At 41.1% G+C, this 22469-nt stretch overlaps 1 long non-coding RNA gene across 1 annotated transcript in view; it reads left to right on the top strand.

Annotated features, from left to right (window-relative positions):
* The window catches only part of LOC141579530 (uncharacterized), a 53348-nt gene extending 31091 nt beyond the window's left edge, over positions 1 to 22257 (top strand). The window contains exons 4-7 of the long non-coding RNA XR_012511071.1: positions 4930 to 5027; positions 8761 to 9004; positions 11625 to 11748; positions 18355 to 22257. This is a non-coding gene — a long non-coding RNA (uncharacterized LOC141579530). The remainder of the gene's footprint in view (positions 1 to 4929; positions 5028 to 8760; positions 9005 to 11624; positions 11749 to 18354) is intronic.
* Positions 22258 to 22469: the final 212 nt, after the last annotated feature.

The following is a 22469-nucleotide window of genomic DNA, read 5'->3' as shown; positions in this document are numbered from 1 at the left end:
TCAAAGGTAACATCAAAAAATCTCAGGAGCATAGAAGGCAGAGAAAAGGAACACACATTCACAAAGAAAAATAGATGTCACACTCCAATGGTAATTCACTCAGTTCACATCAAAATGAAGTAGTTTTCCACCTCTCAAGTGACACAACTCTGTTTATGAGGATGAAATGCCAGTGATCACCAATCCCTTGCCTAGGTTACTGGATATTTTTTGTGAAGTATGGTTGATTTACAATGCTGTGTTAATTTCTAGTGTACTCCTCAAGCTTTCTTAGAAAGCAGTCTGGCAGTTGATATCAAGAGTCAAAAATATTCCTATGCTTTAATCAACTAATTCAGCTTTGAAAAACTTTTAATCAGGAAGTATTTCAAAATGGCAGGGAAAAGTCAGTACGGATGCAAGTCACAGACATACTTTTATATGTATATATATATATATAAAATCTCAGCCAAAATATTCTTCCAAACGTTCACAAAGTAGAATAGTTTGCAGCCATGAAAAAGTGTGTCCATGAAAATATTTTATGACATGTCAAAGTGTTACACTTACGATAGGCTTGAGAATAAAATTAATATATAAAATGATTTGTAATATACAAACAATGTACCCTTCTGAAGGAATTATGTCTTTAGGTAGAAGCATTTTCCTTATTTTATTTTTTATTCATTTTCAGAGTTGGAGTCCTTTCATTGTAGGTGACAAAATCAATTTCCAATGTGTTTAAACAACACCCAAAATTGGGGATGCATGGGATTTATTGGTTCCTGTAAATGAAAACCTCAGATCTGAGGTCTGGCTTCAGTCAAGGAGAGATACTGTAGCCCAGATGATGTCAAGGGCTGGTCTTGTCCTGTCTTCATTCTGTGTCCAATGATGTCTCAGCATGCTGCTTCTAGGCACTCAGCATCCCAGATCATCCATCCAAACCAAGAGAGGTCTCTTTGGCAGCTTCCTCTCTTGATAGAGGAAGCTTATCATTCACATGGGCACAAGCACGTATCTCCTCACATAATAGTGGCTCTTACTGGGTTATTTGCCAATTCTCCAATCATGTGTGAGGCCAATACAATGAGGGGTATTATTTGTCTTAAACCAACTGAGATCTACCTCTGGTGCTTCAGAATGAGTTGGTTAATTGAGCTTAAATCACAGGACTAATAACAAAAGGGAGGTTATTTATCCTAAAGCAAATTCTGGGCCCTCTTCTAAGACTGGGGACAGATCCAGGACAACAGTTCTGTCCAGTACTGAGTACTTTCAAATTATCTTTAATGAGCAAATGTTAAAATTATGATCAGAAAAGATGATAAATAAGAAGAAACTTGAGGAAGGGGAATGGAAAGCTTTCCTGTTTCATAAGAAATATTGAACCCATTAAGTGCTTGGAAGAAAAATGGAAATGTGTCAAGTTTGTAAAAGTTCTGAAATGAATTACAATTGATTTCACAGACCATGTAGTAGACAGTGCTCTACAGTTAGTGTGTCTTTGGGCTCTTTGAGTATTTCAGTTCTTTCACTTAATAGTTGCTTCATTTGGGGCAAATTGCATCATCTCCATGTGGCTCTATTTCCTCATCTGTAAAAGAGATATAATATTACCTTCCCAACAGGGTGATTGTGAGGATTTAGAAAAATAGATGTGTGCTGAAGCAATAGTAAGCATTTAAAGAATCTTAACTATTAAGTTTACTTAATACATAATTAAAAAATTATTATGCAGACTTTTTAAAAATGCATAGTATTTAAATAGCCTATATGTGCTGTACAAGAGAGGAAGGCTTAATATACCTTGTATAATACATTTTTCACAGCCTTAACTAATTTTCACATTTAATCACACACACACCAAAAAGTTATACCTTTCACAATCATGAAGACTTACTGTGAAGAAAAGGATGATGAAAGAGAGTAGAGGAGAAAATAAAATGCTTTCTCTACAAAGTGATGGCTTAAAAACTAAGAAAAACACCTTTTTAAGACTTTGGTCACCATATTCATAGCTAATACTTAGGTATAGTTTTTCACATGCCTGTGGTTAATGTTCTAATTGTTTTCACAATTAGTAAATCATTGACTTATCACAATAGTCCTATAAATTGCTATTATTATCCCCCCATTATATGGGTGAGGAGATTGAAGCCCCTAGAAGTTAAGAAATTTGCACAAGGCCCCACAGCTAGCATCGGAGCTGGGATCCAGATGCAGGAGTGTGGCTCCAGGAGGGGCTTGTAAACACTCCAACTGCTCTCCCCTGCAGGTGCAAGCCAGCCTCCCGCTGTTACTGTAAATAACATGATGTGGTTCACCTAGTCTTGAAATTCACATTCTTTGTAGCTTTCTCTCTGGGGCAGCCATCAGGAGCAGCCAGGGACCCTGAGTACATGCTTCTGGACTATGACCAAGAAGGTAGATGGAAGGAAAACAGTTTAAAAATGGTACCTTTAATGTGCATTCTTCAGTGGGCAGAAAAATACCTGCCTAGTGAGGAACTGAAGCCTTACCAGCCACGTGCAAATTATGCTTCAGACACTCCCGTTGCCCTTGAGTCCACTCAGTCAGAACTACAATGGATCAGGGACATGAATCTTGTGCAAATGCAGGGAGTAGGAGTACCTGCCATTTTAAGATCTCAAGGAGTATGAAAAGCATGTGAAGCTTTCATCAGCAGAGACCTGCAGTCACTTCCACTATTTCCCTCAGGGCATGTCCACAGCTTCACTGGTCCTATTCAGAATGAAGATGACAGCTAGCACCTGCTGATCCCTGAATCAGTGATAGGTTCTCCCTTGAAAGGAAGCATATCCCCTTCATGGGTTACAACTAGTTCATAACCTAAATAATTCTATAGATGTAGAAGGGATACTTTCATTGGTTCTGCTATCACAGACTTGTCTCCAAAAGAACATGCCACCAGTTACTCCATTTTCAGCCATTTAAAGATATACTTAACAGGCTTCCTTCTTTAGTGCAGTTTTAGGTTACAGAAAAATTCACAGAAAGTGGAGTTCCCATATATTCCTTATGCCCTGCACACAGCTGCTCCTGCTGTCAGCATGTTACATTAGTGGATGTACTCATTCTTTTTGACATCCTTCATTCCTCCTCCCCTAAAATTTAACATGCCGGATATTCACGTCTCTTGTGGCATTTACATGCGATTTACATCACTTCTCAGGTTTATGTGAGGTTTACAGCACGTGCATGTTGTCTGTTTAAGCGTAGATTGGGGGCAAGTTTTCTGTGTAAAAATATGATCATTAGTGAGCCTTATGCTGCTGGGCTTTTGGGTTGTCAGGTCCTGTTGACCATTGCTTCAGTTATTGGGATCATTGTCTACGGACTTTCAGTGTTCATTGTATTTTCAGCAGAACTTCCCAAGAACCTGAATGGAAGAGACCCAATCCAGAAGTACCTGACTGTGCAGGTGGGCCACGCCCATCACTGCTTCCCTCATCAGTTTTAACATCATCGTGACCCTGAACGCCATATATGAGAAAGTGGCAATCAAGATGACTGAGTCTGTTAAGCTCCTTCTGCAGCTGAGGTCATTTCTACACCAGTTTTAGAACCAGGTCAAAACAGAGACTTTATCTTTTAGGCACTTCAATTCCAGTACATTACAGTCTTTAGAAAACTTCAAGTGTAAACGTATTTTCTCTAGCCTATATGAGAAGTGAATTAGCTGCAGCTATGCATTAGTAAAAGGGACAAAGAAAGCTTTAGAATGTCCAAGCTCTGTGTAAATATGTCAGTGCTTAATAATAATTTCAATTACATTAGATCATGTACCCTATTGTTGAAAGTAAATAGTCTCTCTATTGCAAATAAGTGGAAGAGGGTCGTGGTTCCAGTGGCAGATTTGCTTGTGCGTTACGGAGAGGACAAGTAATCACACTGTTATGTGTCCTCCCCCCATGCTGTTCCTGTTAGTGTAGCTCCATTCTCATCAGCTGTGGCTTCTATAACAAATGTTTCTTCTCTCTGGCTTGTATCCCAGCCAGCGGCTTAGCGGCCCTAGTTAACTGCTTCCCACACACTGCATGTGGCTGGGTCGTTCTCCCAGTTGTCTGCTCAGTGGTCATCTTCTGAAAACACTAAGACCAATTCAAATATTGAACTAGGAGGATGTTTTATGTTCCCCAAATGCTTCTAGCAAGTTGCCCCGTGTTTTGTTTGTTTTCTTCAATAGTCCTACCTTCCTGCCGTTCAGGGAGACAAGAGAATTTCACTTAGCAGGATGTTTAGAAGTAGCTTTCTTTCAACTTACACCTGACAGAGGACAGTTCTTGCCCATTGGATACTGTTGTGCTTATAAATTTTAAGGAACGGGTGACTTTGTTTTTTTTTTGCCTTGTGTGATATTGCATTCATAGTGGGAGAAACTCTTACAACAGTGTGTACAGTTGGAATTAACATAGTAGCTATTTTAAGGAATTCAAAACAGCTTATATGAAAAAAGTGTGAATTGTGTATATATTTATATATACATATTTAGCGTGTTAACTCATGTGTCCGTGGCTTTGATTATGGTCTCAAAGCTGTTCACAGTTTTACAGACTTAACTTTTCTTTATTCTAGCTGCAGAGATCCCAAGGACCAGACTGACTGTGGGAACAACCTAGCCATGAAGGTGTTCTTCTTCCAGTTTGTCAACTACTACTCCTCGTGTTTCTACATCACATTCTTTAAGGGCAGATTTGTGACTTATCCTGGAGATCTGGTGTATTGGCTGTGAAAATACAGAAATGAAGACGTGTGAATACAGCTTTGTGTTCGGACAGTCTAACCTGTTTCATGTTTTCTCTTAGTTGCCCAATGAAGAGTGTCTTTACTCTCTGTTCCTTAGATTTTTTTAGGCATAAAATAATGACTTTATTTCATGTTAGAGCTATCTAAAATTTACATGAGATTTTCTTTCTAATATTCCAGTGTGACCCAGGTGGCTGTCTCCTTGAACTGATGATGCAGCTGACAATAATCATGGGAGGACAGTCCATCTGGAATAACATACAAGAGGTGTTACTTCCGTGAGTACTAAGTCATGTGATCTTGGGGTGAGAACGGCCCACCCATCCAAGTAATTTTCCTGCATGCCCATCTCTAAAACAGGGGAGACTCTCTGCTTATTAAAGCTCTCCAGATAAGATGATCCAGCCAACAGTGTAAACATACCTCCTGTTTAATAATTATGTTTAAATTCCTCCCTTTTTATGTTTAAATTAAATCCTCAAGTGCTATAGTTTCTGCTTATTAGCCCATCACTGGGGACTGACTGATCAGAGCCCGTTGAGAGATGGCCCTTTTTGGGGCCATGAACTAAGTTTTCCCACAACTTCCCGCAACTTTCTCCTCCTTTTATACATGCATTTAAAAATCCATAACAGGAATTTGTTGAGTGCCTAGTATGTGTTAGTCACTGTATTAAATGTTGTACATATATGTGTGTGTGTGTGTACAATTTAATCACCCAAACAATCCTTATTCTTATCTTCCTTTTCAAATGAAGATCCTGTGGCTTAAAGAGGGTAAATGATTTGCCCAAGTTCTCATTGCCAATAAGAGACCACTGTGGGACTCAGATGTAAGACCCTATCTCATGGAATTCATGTTCTTCTAAGAACAGAGACTCTCTTGGTGTCCTAAGGCACAGGGCTACATAATGTTTTAAGAGACACTTGTCTAAAATAATAACTACAGAGGTTTTGACTTACTGTTCTCTTCCTAAAAATGAGAAAAGCAGATGTTAGCAAAGGTCACACTGTCCTTTGGATTTTCACATAAGCCCTATCCCATATCAAAGTGGATATTCCAGTGTTATCTGCAATTTCTGAACATTTCAAGGAGCTTAGTGTATTCACTTTCTTTTGTAACAAGTATCCCCAAATGACATGGTAGTAGGAAGAAAAAAGAAATAGTCTCCACTAAACAACACAAATTTAACCTTGTAGGGTTCTTGAACGCAGGAGCCTGCTGAAGTCAAAATATTGGCACGGCTGTTTCTGAAGGCCTCAGGGGAAACTGTATCTTTGACTTTTCTGGCTTCCAGAGGCCACATACGTCTCTTGGCCTGTGACCTCTTTTCCTTCTCTCAAGGTCAGCATGGTTGTGTGCCTCTGACTCTGATCCTGTGGTCAAATCTCCTCTCCTCTCTCCCCTCTTCTGTCTCCCTCTTCCTACTTTAGTGACCCTGGTGATTACAATGGGCTCACCTCTATAATCCAGCTCGTCTCTCTTAGAGAATGCTGGTTAGCAACGTTAACCGCATCTGAAATCATAGACCCCCTTTGCAAGGGAAACTGACCTCTTCCTATTTTCTGGTGATAAGGACATAGACATATTGGGGGGGAACATTTTTCTGCCCACCACACTAAGCTTTTTAAGATAATTTCTGGCTTTGAGTTTCTGTCCTCATGAAACTGTTGATCTCTCTTCTGTCTTGCCTTCCACAAAATCATTCTGCTCCTGGCCAACCTAACTGCATTGCTCACCACTCTCTGTGGTGTCCCCCAAAGCCAATTACACAAGCAATTCTTACTGTTGTTTGGAGCATGGAGGAGAAACTCAAACAACTTGAATTTTGAAATAAAAACCTCCATCATTTTAAAATCTTCCATGCCACTATAAAAAAAATTATTTTTTAACATCATTTTTTAATTTTTAAACTATTTTAAACTTTGTAACTTTTTTTAAACTTTACTTTTTTTCTTATCATCCTTCATTGTAAGCTCCAGAAACCTGCTATTCTGTCCACTGCATCCAAGTTCCCTTTCACTGTTTCTCCTCCCTTCCCTAACTTTCCTTCACTCTCCCTTATTACCAATTTTCTGTCCATTCTCTTTATAGGGCAGTTAAATTATTTTTTCTTTCCTTCTTTCTGTTTTTGCAGAGTGAACACATTTGTGTGTCAGTGTGTCCTTCCACATTTCTTCACAAGGTCTTCATCTTTCAGCTTCAGGATGGATTACTGTGGTCTGTCTCTAAACAAAGGCATTTCCCTTGTCCCCCAGCTCACCATGCCCCTCAAAAAAAAGATTCTGATCTTTGCTGTGAAATGAATCTTTTTTTCCCTACTGTGCAGTAGACAACTCTTACCCTGAGCTCACAATCAGATTTCTCCAGAGGAGTAAAAGTAGCTCATGTGCAAATAATACTACTTTTCTCTGTGAAAAGAAATAGATCAGATAGAGGAAATACTTAACTCAGATTACTCAAAAGCATTTCCTGAAGGAAATAGGTTAATTATTTAACACTAAATTTTGTTGAATCTGGTTATCAGTGAGCTATTTTTACCAATCAAGAAGGATATATTTCCTAAATTGGTACTGAGCAATTCATGTGAAATGAAACTTGCTCACATTAACTAGTTTAAAGTAAAGAATGCATTATAGTATCTGTGGTCTGTTTATACCTTCGCTTAATTAAGCACATTGTTGTAGGTTCCAGTGAGCTGAACTTTGCCTACATGTATTTCTAATCTGGGCTAAAGTATTTAGGGAAAATATTTTGAATTATGTTTCCCTTTTTTGAATACCAGAAATTCTGAATGGTAGCCAAGTTTGAGGGTGGCTTGTGTTTTCCTCACTGCCTCTTCTCTTTGTATAAGGTGCCAGTTTCCTTCTTAATTTTTCATATAAAATCCTAACATACTAAAGATCTATCAATTACTCTTGCTGCCCCAAAACTATACCCATCCTCAAAAATACATAGGAAGGGAAAAGAAAACTTATCAAAGTTAGTGACTATTTTCATGCTATTTAAATATGTCTAAAGGAACATAATTAAATGAATTTTACCATATCTCACCTGCCTCCACCCCCCAATCCCATGTGGGTTTGTTGAGTAGGATTCTGGGAGCAAATGAAGAAGGACAGTGATGCCGTGATCCAGGCTCTCTCTGGGGTCTCCCCAGCACTTGGATCGGCATTTGGTATAAAGTAGGTCTCAGTCCGAGCCAGCTGAGTGAGTGAGTGACTCACAGGCATCGAATGAGTAACATCAGTGAATTAACAGCATTCTTTGTAGGACTCAGAGAATAAGCTGAGTGCCCTATGGCCTTCCCAGCCTCACGTACTATTTTGATGTTGGGGTCATTTCTGAGAATGTTATTCTGTACTTGACAAAAGTCTAGTACAATTCCAGGGTTAAGTAACTTGCCCTAGGGAAATTTTATGATAAAATATTATGAAAAATGGTTAAATGCCCAACATGACATAGCACTGTCCTTTGGTGTTTAGATAATGTATGGCTGTAATTTTCTTACTTTATATGCTTTCTACATTTTCCACCGTGTGTACGCACTACTATATAGTAAGAAAATGCAAATATTTAAAAGAGAAAATCTCTCTTCTCCAGATATGATTTGGTTAGAGGATGAGTCAGATAGATATATTAAGAGAATCTTAAATACATGTGTCCATAATTCACTCTTTAAATCCAGGAACAGGAAACTCAGGAATGAAATAGATTAAGAGAATCAAAGATACTTGTATTCAAGATTAGCAAGTAGGAGTGTCCTCAAAAGAAAAGGTGATTATCTATAATTCAGGGATTAAATGTGATAATGAACGTACAAAGACAACATGAAGTAGAAAATGCCATGTGGGAAGCACTGAGTAAAGGGCAATTTACCATGATTATGCCAATATGTGTGGTCAATTCACAAGCAAATTATTGTGTAACCCCTGCTAGAGGGAGAAAGCTTCCAGCCTTGGCTGAAGAGTGGGGAGGATCCAGTGTCTGTATTTTTTAAAATGTCTACAGGTGTTTCTCATGTGCAAATTGGTATCCCTGCATGAGAACCATAAACCAACAGAAAACCCAAAAGACCGAGGACAATGATGGGTTGCCGACAGCCCAAGCTTTTCTGCCACAGAAGAGTGGTTCCAGTCAGGAAGACTGAGCAAGAGGCTCAGAGTCTTAGCTAAGGACAAGCAAGTCGGGACTTCTAATACGACCTAATGTCATCGACGGGGGAGGGCAGTTCAGCACAAGAAGCGAGCACCAGGTGAGTTAACATGGAAGTTACATCCTGGATCCAAGCCGTGATGGATTTGGGTCCCGGAGGGTTAAAGCCCTGCTTCCGTTGGGCATGGACCGCATTCCACAAGAGGCTGAGACAGGAATTATGAGGCAGAGAAAAATTCCCCCAGGGGACTCCCGAGTCTGGGTGCCTGGAAGGGTGATGGACGAGCGCGGTCCCAGCTCCACCCGCACCGCAGGGCTCCGAGTGGCTGTGGAGCTGTGCGCTCCCGGCCGGACCTCAGACCTGACTGCAGTGCTCCGGGCTGAGGCCTGGGGAGCGGCGTCAGGAGCAGGCTGTCCCCGTCATTCTCGTAGGTGCTGCAGTGACCCCCACCCCGGTGGCCACGGCGTTCCCAAGCCAAGGGTCTAAGTGACTTCAACCTTATTTACAGGTGACCACAGCTGGTTAGCCTGTGCTGCTCAAAAAGAAGATCCCATATGGGGTTTTGATGTGTTAGGGGGTTTGCTAATACCTGGCCTGCTTTGAATCGTTTCATCTTGACAGCAGCCTGGGCAGTCGAAGTTTCACCTCCCAATTTTATTTCAACATTTTTTGTTGAAAGTATAGTTGGTGTAAAATATTGTGTTAATTCTTGGTATACAGCATAGTGATTCACATATACATACATATATATATATATATATATATTCCTTGTCATATACTTTTCCACTATAGGCTATTAAAAGTTATTGAATGTAGTTCCCTGTGCTATACAGTAGGATCTTGTTTGAAACAAAAATTACTAAACAAAGTAACAAAGGAAGCAGACTAAACCTATCCATGTATACGGCACAGTTGAGTTTATATCAGGATTTAAATGTGGTTTTGAGCTCCAGGATCTCTTTATCAACTTATCATATGTAAAGTGCCTGTGGAACACTTCTCAGAAAAATATTTAAAAATCATAAGATTTAGAGAATAAAGAAGGAAGATAATTATACTGAAAAGCAGGTATCAAAATATAGAAATGGGCATTTGTGATACAGTAATATCTGAATTATTGGAAGGACGTGTTGAATAAGAGGATCCAGTGGTGGGTCTACTGACCGCAACATTCTGCCACAGCAGTGAGTGTAAATCAACTTCTGAGATCTGCAACAATTGCATTTTGAATGTAAATAAAGTTAAATAACAAATAAGCCATGAAGTGTGGATTCAGATTCAGGGGTATCTCGGGTCCATATCCCCACCCCCTCACAGAGCTCCCTGCTCTTCCCCTAATGTCATTGAAAGAATTGGGGAAAGTTTGTGAAGCGAAGGGCATGTTCCATTGCAAAGAATTCTCGTAGCAACCCTGGGAGCATGGCCAGGGAAAGGTTAACGCTGAGATCAGAGGCAGTGGGAAACCTAGCAGGGGCAGCTCTTTACAAGTCACATCATATACTCTGTGTGTGTCCACGTGTGTGTGCATACAGACGTGTGGGCATGTATGATGTATACACCTGCCTTTCGTGTGAAGCCGCCTCACTGTCCAAATTTGAAATCCATCCAAACGTGCAGTGCAGTCAGCCGAAGCTCCGCAAGATGCTAAGTTGTCTGTTGTTGCTCTGTCTCTTCTGCTGAACTCCACGAGTAAACCACGCGCCAGCTGTTGCTTTCAGGAAAAACAGCTCTGTAGTCTACAGGTCCATGCCTTGTTTCACTGCCAACTCCGAATTCCTTTCATGACAAATTGCCATTTGAAAAAGGGGGAAGCATTCAGTTGTCCCACAAGCCTCTGAGTGAGGAAAAAATATAACCTTAGAGACAGCTCTGTGGGACAACATCCAGAAGGGTGCAGAGCACTGGGCTGCGAGTCGAGGCTGTTTCTTTCAAGCTCTGCACTGAATTTGAGGTGGCATGTCACTTCTTTGGCCCTTGATTTGTTCAGCTTAAATTAGGGTCTTGGACCTGTTCGATCCAACGTTAGAGTGTCACTTTTCTGCTCAGTGATCCTCCATTGTTCCACAGTTCCTTCAGAGGGAAAAATGCCCACATCCTCAAGGCAGCCTCTAAGGATCCACCCCCCAAAAGCACCACTTATTTCCTATTCACTCTGGCCCACACCAGCCTCCATGCTGTCTGTCCAGCGTGAGGGACCTCAAGGCCTGTGATCACTGTTCCCTCTGCCCACCCCTTTGCCTCCGTCTTTGCCTTATTCAAAGGTCACTTGCCCCATCCACACTCCTCCCTACCACACATTCCTCGCCCTCCTTTATTTTCCTCTGCAGCACTTATCACCAGCTCACCGACCCTGTATTTCTTTCTTTTACTTATTTTCTCTGACAATTTACAGACTGAAAATGCCATGGTGGATAATAGCAGAGAAATGGGGGAAAAAACAAATGAGGGTAGGTATCTTCTAAAAGCTAAAGTGCCCACCTGAAAAGGAGGTAGGAGATAAAGTAGTAGTAGTCGTTACAATTTTGGTAAACCCAAGGTACGTAGTCAGGACTAGTTTTCACAATACTTGAGGGTAGGGAGGCAGCAATAAAAAGAAATTTACCCTGAGAACAAGAAATTAAATACTTGGGAAGATGATGTGTTCAGCTTGAAATGTCAGTAATACTTTTATGACCTTGGTCTGATAATATCTTGCCTTATAATTTGATCTGTTTGACAGCTGGGTCATGAATCTAATGATGCCACAGTTTCGGGAGCAGAACAGACCACCCCACGATGGGAATGGGACAACCATCTGTATCCAACGGGCAAACTGGGGTTATTTTATGAATACCCTGAAATGAGTAAGTCATCAGTGGGGATTTCTGTGCTGTCGGTTATACTAGAATATGCTTTGGGTCTCAGAAGCATCGGTTACCGAGCCAAACAAAGACCTAGCATACCGAAAAGGAGCCCGCTTTTCTCAATTAGATGCAATTATGCAGTCAGGCTTTCAAATAGGTTGCCTGTGTATATCTTTGTCAATATTTATGTTGTACAAAGCTGAAGGTTTACTGCCATGGAATAAAATGGAATACTCATTCAGGTAATTCTCCATCATTGATTCTCAGATCCTTCTGGTCATGTCGTCTAAGGATGAACTCAGAACCGTTACTAGATGTGACTCAGCACGGGCTGCAGCCCGTGTGGCACAGCTGTTGGCTGATATCCTTCTAAACAGAGTCATGTGAGCCTGCCAGCCTGTGCAGAAAGCCCGCAAGAGCATCCTGCCTCATGGCAGCAAGGGTCACAGGGTCACCCCTTCCACACCTCACACCTGCCTTTGACATTTTTCCTATTTCTTCTGGCCGATGGTTTCAGCCTGGTTCCTTGAGTGACCTCATGGCACATCACTGGCTTGAATTCAGGATGAATTTGCTGATCTGGAGTATTGGTAGAACACAGATCCCCTCCTTCTCCAATGTCTTTGTTCATTTCTGTACATTTGCTTGGCCTTTGTTTCTCTTTGTTTGAACTTGGTTTTGAGCTCTCGGTTGCCTTTAAATTGTTGCATCTCAAAATAGATTTCCATAGGAAACTTCATCTTTTCTATTATGCATGGCGCACTTTTATCTACTAGAAGGCTGATGATGTGCACGTTTTGTATCTGAGACCTTTGAGCTCACCACTGCCTTGAATTACTTTTTTTTTTTTAAACTTAGGAGACAGGAAAGTATTTTGGTCAATAGGCTTTGCATTTATGCATGCGGGTTCATGTCTGCAAGACACCCCATTGGGCTTCCTGTTTATAAGTCTACAGAAAGAGGGAGTTTTCTTTTTCCTAAATTACATGCTATATATATAATAATTGCTTTTAAAATATATAATATACATAGAAATGCATCTGATTCCCTAGGTGAATGAAAGGTCATTTTGTGGCATCTTCAGTCAGCTATGCTTTGTGGCCTGGTGTCTGATTTGAGTTTCATCTTTGCTTTTGTTGTGCTTAGTGACCAGGTTCGATTAAGGGTGCAGCTCCTGTCCCTGGTGTAGAAATTATGTTCGTTTTTTTTGCTTATTTTCAAAAGGACTTTAATCCAATGACCTGTTATTCCAAAATGAGTCATAATTGTAAATATTTCTTATTGGGGCTATTATCAGCATTAATAATAACAACAACATTCTGAGGGCAGCATATCATTTGGTATTTTAACACACACGAAAAAAGCCTTGGAAAATAGTTATTGTTCTAGTTAAGTCAAATAAAGGTCATTGAAAGGAAAAGTTGTACGCTTTTGGGAGAAATTGATAGGACTTTTACAACTTTATAGTCTCATTAAAATACTAATTAAATAATTCAGCCTAACTCTACCCTACATAACAGGATGGAGTAACAGCTATTCTAGAGAGATTGTTCAGATTTATTCGTTTTCCTATTCTCTAAATAATCCCTAACGAATTAGAAATTTCAATCCATTTTTGAGAGTAGGCAGTCTGTTATTCTGTATTCAACGCTGGAGTGAAACTTATTTTGTGTTCTTTTCGTTCATGGGAGATAGGATTTTCAAGTGCTTTTTGAATTATTTTTGTTCCTCTCAAATAAAGTGCCTTTGGTGGTGATCTCCTGACCTCAGTTTTCTCCTCCCAGTTTTCCCCATGATCATTAATGACACCCCACCTGCCTTTTTAGTTAGGCCTCTTAGCTGCTGAAGGGGAACAGCTTCTGACAGATGACCCTGGAGCCCTCCACCCTTGCTTCTTTAGGCCTCGCACCCTGCCACCATCCCTAGACTCCTTCGCCAGAAGTATCTTTCTCTGCTTTTCTGCCTGGAAGGGCTCTTGCCAAGCCTTGGCAGCAAACCCTCAACTTTTTAGAGATTTTCTGCTCTCCTCTCTAAGCATGAATTGCAGTTGATTCTTGTCTTGATGGTGCTTGATCATGTCTGTGTCCATTGCTCTCCCCGGCTGGACTGATCCTGTCGGAGGCAATAGTCAGGCTTTTCATCTTCCCGTGCATGTCTGAAGCACCACAGCCTGGACCCTGGTTCTCATATGTGTTTAAGTGACTTGAGCTTGGAGTTTTAATGCACTCACATACAACTGTTAGATGAGTTGGCGGTAACATTGCCCCCAAGGCCCCCACAAGGTTCTATAGGGCATATGTTTTTTTCTGAGTGAAATTTCTCTTTTATTTGTTCTAGTGATTTCCCCACTGTCCTTTGAGATTATTGGAGTAACCCTTAGTTATTAACCACAATAGCTCACCCCCAGAAGCAAAAGATCCTGCTGTTTGAGAACTCAGACACGGGACACAAGAGAAATAATCTATCAGTCTTAAAATCTGGAAGCCATAAGATACCGTTTTGTACTTAGAGCACCCACAGCACAAACACCAGTCTCTCAAGAACTTGGCGCTGCCTTCCCAGAGGGCGGGTGCCGTAAGTGAAATGCAGTGAGTGATGAAGTGAGAGCTCTTCGTCTCTGGTACTGCCTTTTCCACCCTTGCTGTGTTAACTTGATCTTCCCTTCATATATTATGTTCTCCATTTAATTTACTGCAGTTAATATCAGTTGTTCTTCAACATCTCCTTGCATGCGCCCACTCCATTCCCTCTCTCTCCATTGTTATCCCACCCACGCCTCTCCTGCGCTCTCCAGGACCAGGCCTTTCTCCCCCACGCCCTCACCTCTGTTCTGTCTGCCCACCACCTGCACTGACATTTCCTTAACTCCAGAGAATGAACTTTCCAAAATGGCAGCTGAGTAACTGGGGGGGATTGTAGACCTCTCATCTCTTTACTGATTCATTCATTTATCTATCCAACAAACACTGAGCACCTGCTATGCTAAACACTGTATCAACTGCTGGGGAGAACAAGACAGGTAAGATTTGGTGTCTGCACTCCGCAGGGCAGGCGAGACTTGGCGAGTAGTTGATGGATTGCTAAGCAGGTGAACACACATTGGACTTCATAGAGCTGGGAATATTTGAACTGAATTTTGAAAGGTGAAAGGAAGTTAGCTCTCTAATTTGTGGTAGAGGGAGTGGACACTTCATGCAGAGAGGTAGAGACATATAAGAGTACACGGCATGAAGCGGCTTGGCCAGACTGAAGAACAACAAGTAGGGTTAGAACAAAGTATCCACAGGTGGGAATATCAGGTGCACAAGGCCACTGTCACAATGGGTCTTGTGTGATTAGACTTGAATGTATCCTTAAAGAAACAGGGCTATATTGGAATATATGTAAGCAAGAGAATTGCATATTGATTATGTTAAAGTATATCTGGTTATACTGGCAGCAGAATGGATAATAACATTTTTGGGGGGAGGCCCACATTTTGGGGGGAAAGGATATTTCGGGGGCCACCCCAGGTAATCCAGACATGTGACACACGCCTGCAGAGAGGCCCTTGGCTGAGGGAGAGAGTCGTGGGCGGCAGAAGTGGTGACTGCTGCAGAGGGGACTACAGGGCCGGGGCGGCGGGCTGCAGAGCTGCTGAGGTGACTTTCCAGTGACCCATCTGGAGAGTGGATCTGCAGTGGGAGTGTAAGGGGAGGAGATGCTTTCGAGGAGATGGTTCTGTGTGTGGCATTTTGATTGCAAAGTGTCTATGGGACATCTGAGGAGTGATGCCCGTTGTTAAGCTGGATTCAACAGTCAGGAGCTCAGAGGAGCTGTGGGTGAGGCCGTGGGGGCGATTCATTCCTGCCAAGTGGAGGATTGAGGACGAGGCCCTGGGGAAAATGGCCATGTACATGGCACATGGGAGAAGAGAAATCCACCAAGAGAAAGAAGAATAGCAGAGCAGTTGGGAGAAACTAGTTGAGGCAACACAGAGAAGGCTGTAACCTGGCTTAAGAGGGATTTGAACACTGACTAAAAGGAGCATAGTGAGAAAGGGGGTGTGTGTGGGGCAATAAAGCAAGAGCTAAAGCCCACCTTTAATTGCCAAGCCTGGGGAAAAGGAGGAGGAGGACTATACTTAGGTAGACTTTAAAAAACAGATCTGTGTGTATCTGTGTGTGTGCATATGTGCACACAAACTTTTCTGTCTGGGCTTTTTAAGTTTATTTAAGTAAAACAAAAATTACGGGGGGAAAACGTCCCCCTGAGAGGAAAATATTTGTCCACGGCAAAAGCTAACTGGTAATCAAATAAACACGAGCTGAAAATGCTGACTAGTTTGAAACACGCAGCCACCGGCAGTACAACTCCTGTCTCAGTGCTGCGATGAGGCCCGTGGGGGATGCAGGGCTCTGAGCCCTGAGGTGTCTTCAGCGCAGGTACTTCTCCAAGAAACTGGACTTTAAAGGGAAGAAGAAAGTGTAGAACATATCAGAGAGCAATACAGGGCCGTGAGAGAGGGTTGGGCGAGGGTTCGTTTTGTTTTACAGTGGGCGTTTCTGGCCTTGCTGAGTTGCTAGGCCTTTGCACTTTTTGGTCTTTGTTCCAAAAGCTTTTTAGAAAGTTCTTCTCGCTTGAAAATCTGAACAGATTAAATCATGTTGGGTTATTTCTGGTGTTTTATTTTTTAATTAAAAAATTATCTGGAATTTATTTTAATGTCATAAATGAGGACAGTCTACCAGGCCTTCCAATGATTTAGCTAATTACTGCAGAACTTGAATCCACTGATTTGAAGTGTCAGTTTTATAATATTACTAAAATCTCATAAATATCCACGTCTATTCTTGAAATGTAATGTATTTCATTCATACTCTCAGTGCACTATTTCTATACTGTTTCCATGAACATAGATTAATACCTCCTAGAGTTGGTCCTGTTTTATCCTTTTCCAGAATATCCCTAATACTACAAATTGAAACATCCCTCCTCATTACTTTATTTGTATATATAGGTATATTTCTGGAATACATTTAGGATCACCTTTCAGATTTTTTTCTTAAATCCATTTGGGATTATTAACTAAATTTGCATTCAGATACTAAATTTATTTTGGAGAAAAAATGTTCTATGTCCCCCAAATTTGAGTCTGCCCACTGAAGAGGGTGGTGCATTCTACTGTTCATTCAATCATCTTTTTTTTTCTTTTTTTAAATCATTTATCAGAATCTTCTTAATATTTTTCATTAATTTATCTCTGAATAGTCTGTGCCTGCTTTGTCATTATAAAATGATATCTTTTCTGGGTTTTGATCTGGGTTGATTGCTAATAAACTCTTAATTTCTGGCTTCTCTTGAATAAGAAGGAGATCTGACACTGTGAGGCCCTATTTCCAATAAGGTGATGTTGAGCATTGCGTTTCCTTAGGATGTCCACTTGCCAATTTGCCAGTGGCTGCACCCACTCCAAGCATTTCTGCTACTTACCTGCCCCCGTAGGCAGATGAGCTCATGTAGGGTTAGGTGGGTTATGGACACAGATACTGACATCAATGCTGCCACGCTGCTGACCCTGTGGCGTCACTAACTCTGGTTCTTGCTCTCTGACCTCCCTGAATATGACAGCTCCTTTTGGGCTGTGGACCTACTGCATCTTTCCAGCACTGTCGGCTTTTCTGCAACACACGCCTGCCTCTCAGGTCAGAAGCAAATGTCAGCTCCTCCTACGCATCCACCCCATTCACGGTCTTGCCGTTCCTGGCCAGAGTGGTCCCTACCCCTTGACTGAGCAGTAACACTAAAGGGACTATAAATTTGCCTCTCATCCACTGTCTTAGTTACATACCTGTGCTAGTTTACTTTAAAGGTCTGCCAGTTAGGAGGGGAGGGTCTAAAAGTCTTTTAGATCTCTGACCTTATCATTTCTAACCGCTCCCCCACCCTATGGAACAGCTTACCACAGATCTCTGCTGCCCCATCTGTAGCATTGCCCTGTAAATTACACACAGAGAGAAAAGAACTTCTAAGCCACCACCATAAATTTGACTTCCTGTGACCACACAGACCATAGAAATATCAAGATAAAAATTCCTGAAGAAGAATATTTTGCTTAGGAAGACACTTTAATTGCATACATTTCTGTGGCTTGTAATAACTTCATAGACTCTCTGAATGTGCTGCACTCACTTTCCCAGACTCAAGGGAGCTTGCTCACTTGCCTATATTCAGTGTATTTCCTCCAACATTCTCTATGCATAGCTTTCCCAAAGGTACATTTCTTATTTCTATTTAAATTGTTAGATACATCCACAATATTCTTTTTTTAATCCTCAAATACAAATCATCTTCCAAGATTGTATTATTTCAACACTGAGAGTGAATAATATGCTTCAAGATTCCCAAGTTTATTATGAGCAAATAATTATGGTTGGTTGAAGATTTTTAAGTATGTTATTCCTACTAAGGGTATATATGTGAAAGAAACAGGTTGTAATGAGTCTTCTTCCCAGAGATTTTATATTTGCCTTTTGTTTGGATTCTTTCACTGTTGAAAATTATTATTACCATGAACGTCTTTTCTCTTTGGGATTTATTTCACCATTTTCCCCTCTCTCTTTACAGGAGTAAAAGAATTTATGTTGTCCTTCCATCCATCCACCACTCCATGTTTTGTGTCCATTCCTTCAACAGGTATTCAGTTTGGGTTCACCACAGTATATGTGGCCTCTTTCCAGTGGCCCCTCTGTTGGCTCTGGAGAACAATATATTGGAAATCAGAGTGGGTACGTGGAACCTTGACTACCCAGTATAGACGCATTGTGCCAGAAAAAGCCCAGAACATCGCAGCATGGCAGCCCACCATGCAAGGAACAGCAATTCTGGCTGTGGTGGACCAATGTGAATAAAAAGGCTTCATTGGGTGAAGACTTAGAAAAGTACAAAAATGCATTGGCGTTGTTTCCTAAGGAATCTAGTGTTGGGTACTGTTTAATATGAGAGGGAGATGCTAACACTATCATCGTTATAAACAACATAGTTGTTGTAACTGTAATTGTTATTATTTTTAATATATTTTCTTTATAATTATTATTTGTGACTTACAAGACCCTTACAGAGGCAGTTGTTAAGGAGCGTGGCCGTTATACTGTTGCTGAAGTGTTAATTCAGAAGAAGCATGGGAATAGCATTAATAAGTACTCACTCTTTTGATCCTCACATTGACTATAAAGGTCACCCAGCAGTGCTTGTATAATGGAGATAGAAATCTATCCGTTTAAGTGTTTGTAGAACTTAAAATAAGAGCAGACATTCCACCGCATTTGACCATATATTCCAGACTATCAGTTTAAAATAGGAACTACCTGATGAGGCCATAGAAACCCTTTGTGCATCCCCAATCATTCACTACCTTCCTGGTCCCCTGGGGCAGCGGTTCTTCCAGAAGGTGGCCCCATCTCTCCTCCCCACCCCACTCTTGGTCTTTGATACCTACTGTTGGTCATTTGCTAAGCATCCTCATGTCCTGCATGTGTCTGAGCTGTGAGGGAACAGAACTCAGCTGTTTACAAACTGTAATGACTATGACCAGTATGAACAGCCTCTCTCCTTCCCTGCCCACAACCCCACAGTGCAACACGGGGCTCACAACCACAGCGATTCCCATGCCAGCCCATCAGGGAACCTTCTTCCCTAGAAATATTCTTACAACCAGAGATGTTTCCTCCCTTACTTCACTGCCAGTTTCACTCCCAGGTTACAGTCCCCAACAAAAGGCTATCCCAGTTTGAATTTCTTAATCAAGTCGCATTGACCCTGAGTACCTGGCTTTTTCCTATGAGCACTCATAGAAATAGAACAGGGCCAGGCAGTGGCTGTGGGCCAGGTTCCTGGGTGAGGGGACTTGCTGGGAGCTTCAGGTTCTGTAGCCTGGCCCGAGCTTAGCTCCCAGCACGGCGTCTTCCCATCTGCATTATTTCGGGCCAGGCTTCAACAGTTCAGAGTTTCATTTTATCATCTGCAAACAGAATAATCCCCTGCTGCATATTTTAAGACTGTTATGTACCACAAAGGGTGCTTAGGGAATTCAGTGAGTCAATGCATGGAAGTCACACAACCTGGTCCTCAGGTAATGTTAGTTATCTTCATTATGCACCATCGATAAAATTGGCTCACAGACTTGGCCAGGTATCAAAGCTACAGGCACAAGAATTTGACAGTGTGTTACTGTCTGGATCATAGTCACAATTTTACACAGTAAAACAAGCTACCTGGGACCACCCAGCTGTCAGCCCACCTGACTCCCCACCCCAGGATCCCTCAATTTATCTGATTTGCTTGCTACCCCTACTTTTTGGAGAAAGTTGGCAAATCACACACAGTCAATGACTGCTAGGTTATTTCCATTCCCATTCACTCAAATTGCCCCATTTTCAGTATCCACTGTGCTGCAAAACATAGACTAATGTTCAGAAATATGACAGCAAGGCCTTTCCCGTTCCACAGTCAGAGAACTAAGAAACTGTCATGTTTAATATGCCATGTGACACTAAGCAAAGCAGGAAAACAGGCTTCTGTGCTTTAAGAAAGTTTTTAACAATGACGTTTGAAACTAAAAGTGTTTTTGTTTGGCCTTCAGCTAACCAGAAAATTCAATTGACTCCTATTACACATTACTCAGGTGTCCTGGTTTGATTGTATTAGGCACTTTTTCCTCATCTCCCCAGCATGGCTTTGCTCCATCAGCACAGATGGAGTGTCCCCAAGGCTGCTCCGTGTGCATAGGCGTGTGTATGCACACATGTGCACCCACTGATTGGTGCCACTGATTCATATCCAGGAGTTGTTCTGTCTTATAACTCAAGCACTGCTTTATTATATCCTAGAAAACTGCTTTTAGATCATTGATTGAACTATAGACCATCCTTTTGCCCACATTAGAAAGTGACATCTTCCAAGACACAGGTCCTGTGTGCTTTTATTTATGTATAAGTAAGAATTAAATATGTATGTCATCCCCTCACATATTTAATTTGTGCCTTTCCAATTGAATGTGCACAGTAAAGGCTAACTTCCCATAACAGGAGAACTTTTAGGAAGTAAGAAGAAGGAATTAGCCACCATGGAGAAGACAGGATATCAAGCAGGAGTTTGGTATAAAGTCATTTATTCTAAAGCTGCTCTGGCTCAATAAATAAGTGGAATTGACATTGTTGTATCATGACAGAGCATCTGCTATTGAAGACTGATTTTAATTTACTTTGATATAAGAGGAAAATTGTGTCAGAACAGCATGGGAAATGAAGAACACTGCATCTATCTGTACTCCTGAAGTGTGTTTCAGAGCTGCTGAATTTTGAGGAAAATTATCTTGTCTGGAGACAATAGAATTATTTTCATTGTTGGAAATTTTGTAGCTCCCAGAAGCACATCTGCAGGTGATTCTGTAAATGTCTAGAGTTGACTTAAATAGCAGTAAATTTTAGCCTATTGAAATCAGGAGATGTGAAATATTTTTGCCTACCACCACCACCGCCACCACCACCACCAGGCAAGCACTTGTACACCCAGAGAGATTTCACATCAGAGGGAATGACAAAGCTGGTTCTGTTACTGAGGCCAAACTTGTTCTGCTCACTGCACCACAGTGATAAATAAATAAATCAGGAGACAAGGTTTTGGGGCAAGGAATAGTAACTTTATTCAGAAAGCTGGCAGACCAAGAAGATGGGGGACTAATGTCCTGGAGAATCATCTTTCCCAAGTCAGAATTAAGGCTCCTTTTGAACTAAAAAGGGGAGGGGGTGTGGTTGGTTGTGCAAACTTCTTGCTGCCGGGATTCTTTGTTCTTGCAGCCATCCATGTGGCTCAGGCTATTGTGTCCCTGTAAGCCTCCAACAAAACAAAGGTTATTCTCTATTTTGCAACTTGCCATCTCTGCATAAGTGCAGAAGTGCTAACATCCTTAAAGGTCAGAGCCCCGAGAATAGGCTTTCCTGTAGGTTTTAGGCTAAAGGCAACGTTGTTTTACAAAAGGTGCAAAGCCAGCAAGATTAAGCCTGGAAAACAGGGCACAGTGCTTCAAACTGAAGGAACAGAACCAATATGGCGTCAGATTTGTTCTCAATTACAGTTTTATTTAGGGGAAATTTTGCAGCAGAAAATCACCTCAGTTGTTTTTCTTGCTTTGCCTGAGATCTTGTTTGCTGGCTTGTGGTCTCATGTTGTCAAAACCGTATGTTCAGATGAATACTATTAAAATCATATGGTGCACAAATCATACCTATTCTGCTTCAAAAAAATGACTGAAACATTTAGCTTTGTTTATTCCCATAGAATTTGGATTGAATCTATTCTCGACTTTCTTCTTCTTCAAACCAGTTTTTTACTGGAGGATTTAAAGCCCAAATTAAAGAATTTTGGAGAAGACTCATGTAATTTATAAGACGTTTACATCCGAATTTAAGACTGACTCATATTTGTACTTTTAATCAAGGAACACAATAAACTTTGTTAGTCAATCATTTATGACGTTTTAAACTTTGTCCATGTAATCTTTTGGAAGTTGAGAGGCTTAGACAATTGATATAACAAAACAGGTATCATTGCTTAACTGTGTGAATGAATGAATCCCAGTATAGTTTCCTGAAAGTATATTTTATTAAAAATAATAATGAATTCTTGCTCTCTAATAAAGCAACAGACAGAAGCACATACTGAGTGTTTAAAATAAATAATAC

Source organism: Camelus bactrianus, chromosome 2 (assembly GCF_048773025.1).
Source record: "Camelus bactrianus isolate YW-2024 breed Bactrian camel chromosome 2, ASM4877302v1, whole genome shotgun sequence".
NCBI classification, from domain to species: domain Eukaryota; kingdom Metazoa; phylum Chordata; class Mammalia; order Artiodactyla; family Camelidae; genus Camelus; species Camelus bactrianus.
Note: the sequence above shows the minus strand (reverse complement) of the source record. Positions and strands in the feature narration are given on the sequence as shown.